Genomic DNA, 4,190 nt, shown 5'->3' with positions numbered 1-4,190 from the left:
TCTTCGAAAGTACTTATAGATGAGAGCCAGTATAAAGGTTTGCCATTTAAAGTTCTCAGCTCGGTATCTTTATTAGCTGGTGAGTAAACGGAACTTCATTAGTTCTTGCCAGTCATTTCGAGTACATTTGTACTACCTAACACGAAAGAATGCTTTCAAATACTACTTTGCTCATGATACGAGAGTAACCTAAATTGTATTTTCATAGTGCCTGTGAGTATTGTAGAAGGGGATCTTTACAGTCAATTACGCCACTCAAGTGGAAGATAGCAGCCGCTGATATACACCTTTCTCTTCACTGAACCATAACAAGGGATTCAGTTTAAAAATCCGCAAGCGAAATGAGGTTCTTAATTCCTAAGGGTCGTTTGCACGAAATGGACCCGAAAAGCAAACTTACAAAATATAGAAAAACGACAGAAATTTGGCCATACAGAGAACACACGGCTGTTTGCTCGCAGTCACTACTCATGCAGGACTTATATTAATTAGTAGAATAAAATCTTTAACTTTAAAGAAATGTAGTAGAGTAAGAAAGTGAATATTAGAAAAGGTAGAAAGATTCTACTTTTTTTCCTATGTCGTGAACCAAATAAATTTGGCGCAGTTAGCCACTACGAACGTCCAGTTTAATTCGGGCAGTTTCGGTGTTTCGACATGGACAAAAACCGGAGACAAGAAAGACGTCAATAATTATTGAACATGTTTAAGTGTTAAGATCATTTCATAAAAATAGAAAAGAAAAAAGTCTCTCATTGAGAATATACAGATGTTGAGTATGTTTGCGCTTTCCCTGGCGCGAAACAGATACATATGTTTGTCACAATGGTCCCTCAAGATTCACGAACAATTCCGATTTTCAGTAGAAGGGCAGTATTGAGTAGATCAACTATATACCGGGCGCTTTCAATGGTAAAAATACATCTCGTTCTTTTGCTATTGCATATGCAGAATACACACACACACAATGAAATAAACACTACAGTATTTCTAATGTGCAGACTGAATAATACATTAAAATTTCATACATCCAAATTTACTTGTTTTCTGAATACATACGGTAAAGAATCGTATTATGGAAAATGTCTATTTACAGTATAAAAAACACAAAAAATAGGAAAATAAGATACGAGTCATAAGTACATGCAGATATCATCGAGTTGTGATTACATATTGCGATTTAGGTTTGACCTATTATAATTTCTAGTTTACGTAATGTTGCCGTCAAATGTATTATATGTCTCGATAATTTCAGTTGTGATTCTGGTATATCAATGATTGAACACAGCACACAATGAAACAGAAAGAATTCATTTTATCACAACACATAGAAATATGTTATACTACTTAAAAATCATGACATTCAAATAGTTTTAGAAATAAAGCAGTACTTAATAGATATCTTTGAAATGAATTTCATCCCCCCAAAAAATCTTTATATGGACATATCAGATGTATAGATCCTGTCACACCTTTCCGAGCAAGCTGCGATGGCTTGTTGCGCGCAGGGATTTTCCAGCAAGCAGGATAATTTTCTGCTGGCTGACAAAGATTTGAGTGAGCTTCGCGAGTTTTGCGAGTTTCACGTGCGTCTAACTTGCTGGACGCGTGCTACTTACTTGCTACTGACGTTCTAGTTACGGGAGACATACGAGCACTGTGAACTTCCTACGTTACAACTGAGCGTTACCTGCGTGGGGGTTTCCTGCAATTTATTCTCCTACTCCTTCTGGTGTTCTGCGTGAACCTGCGCGGACGATCCCCGTGACTCACCCGGAACAGGATATGACCATGTTCAAGGGATTGTCACACCTATCCGGGCAAGCCTTACTTGCTACTTGCAGGGAACAATTTTTGGTACCCAGAGGTCCCCGAAGATTGCCCGCACCCGGCAGGACTTAGTACGTATCTTGCCCGTAGTTGTCAGAAGTTGCTCACGCAGGTCCGATTTGAGCATGCTCAAAACTTGTTCCGGGTGAGTCGGGGGGATTGCCAGCAGAGGTCCACGCAGAACACCAGCAGGAGGTCCGTAGCTGCCGCAAGTCACAGGCAGTAAATCCGCTTGAAGTATGTAGATTGCCGTGGAGCTGTACCTGTGGGCCAGACAAGTGTGTCATCTGCGGCCATTCTAGAAACAAAATTTGGATGTCTGGGAAGGAACCGTGTCAATACTGCCAACATCCGTGTAGCTGGTCAGTTTTCCGGGCGTGGTGAGAGCTATGGGAGCGAAATTGCGTGCATGCTGAGTTTTATTTACTGCCTTTCTGCTGCTTAGTTGAGAGTCGGCTGCGGTCAAGATAATGGCATTCTGTGGGACCTCTGCCATATAACTAGTCCTTCAGAGGGATTCCTTCACTGAGTTGTCAGCCCTCACTCGCCACCCACGTGCCCGACACGTAGGTCACAACAGACTGCACTTCCGCAGAACGTACGTAGCACGCATCCAGTAGGTGAGACGCATTCAAAACTCACCTAAATCCTCGTCCGCCCGCAGAAATTATCCTGCATGCTGGAAATCCCTACGTACAACAAGCCTGCGTACCTTCCCCGGAAAGTTGTGACAGGGTCTTCACATTTCCGGGCAACTACGGGCGAGATACGTGCTAGATGCTGTCATATGCGGGCCATTTGTGGGGACCTCCGGGTAGCAAACTGTATTCCCCGCATGTCACTTGCAAAGCTTACGCAAGGCTTGCCCTTGAAAGGTGCATGGCAAGGCCTTAAAAAGAGATATTAACGCGGTATTGACGCACTTTCAATGAGTCTAAATGATTGCAACATTTTCGTCATGCTATGCTACATGATAGTGAGTCATCACTCTAGAAATTATACCATAGCGCAAGAATTTCAGCCGAAAAACATGGGATCTGTGCATTGGACATCGGTTGCAAGACAACACTGTGTTGTGTTCCTCCATTCTGTATCATCTCATCATTGCTAGAACTCTTCAATCCCACAGTTCCCACAGAACATCTTGCATACACAAATACCTGAATGTCTTGACATGTTCAGTTCAGCTTGATATTTTACATACGAGTTGTCTTAATTCTACACATGGAGCTACATAGTCTACAATAACGCCTGTACAATTGTCACCATTATGTAAAAGGATTAATTATGTTGAATGCACAAAAGACACGATGTTTTCATGTTTCACTTGAAAATACATACAGTCGTCTCATTTTCTTGCTATACTATGATCAAAGGGGTCATTTTTTTTTCAAGCTTAAACTCTATCCAAATTTTACATTGTAATACAGTGTTCACATTGATGGAGGTGTACAGAAACATAGTTATTTGACATTAAGGGAACATGTGTCTTGTTTTCAGATGAGTAAAGCTAGTATGTTGAGACATGCTTCAGTGCATAAAGTATACGATACACATAGAAAATCATGTTCGCAGTTGGTGTTGTGAATGGCTGTGCATACACCTTTTTTTCGTATCTACTGGGTAACGTTGTCCATCGAAAATTTAGTGTTTTACTCGTATCGCTCCGTCTGGTAGGTTTTTGTACATGTTGTGTGTGTTTTTCAATAGCAATTCTACGTAATGAAAAAAAAAACACCCTACAACATTCCGACTACCGATTCATTTCTGTTTCTTAAAGGGGAATTTTACCCAAATAAAAAAGTAGGTTGAGAGAATGTAGAAATATAAGTAGAACACATTAGTGAAAGTTTGAGAGAGAAAAAAAATCGGATAATCCGTTCAAAAGTTATGAATTTTTAAAGTTTTAATGCCTCTACAGCTGGATGAGAAGGCTACCAGAGCTTGTGACATCACACAAAAACATTGATAGAAAGAATTAACAAAGATTTCAACGTATGTAATTTTTCAACCAAAATGGAAGAGCAGTTTACTTAGCTCTTTCGGAAAACAGGGATAATTATTACACTTATGTCAACAACAAGTCAAAAGAACGTGTGCTTTTCAAAACAAATGAATGAAATTTTGTGCTATTCTCTCTATATCTTAATTCTTTATATTATTGTTATGATGTGATGTCAAAAGCTGTTGTAGCCTTCTCATCCAGCCGCAGAAGCACTGAAATTCTAAAGATTCATAATTTTGAACGGATTATCCGATTTTTCTCAAACCGTCACTGATGTGTTTTCCTAGTATTGCCGCATTCACTCAATACACATGTATATTTCGATAAACTGTTCATGATATTTGCTCAGGCATAA

This window comes from Diadema antillarum, unplaced genomic scaffold (assembly GCF_040938485.1).
Source record: "Diadema antillarum isolate AM-2024a unplaced genomic scaffold, OU_Dant_1.0 scf00000168, whole genome shotgun sequence".
In the NCBI taxonomy this organism is placed as follows: domain Eukaryota; kingdom Metazoa; phylum Echinodermata; class Echinoidea; order Diadematoida; family Diadematidae; genus Diadema; species Diadema antillarum.
The sequence above is the reverse complement of the archived record's forward strand: the minus strand, read 5'-3'. Positions refer to the sequence as shown.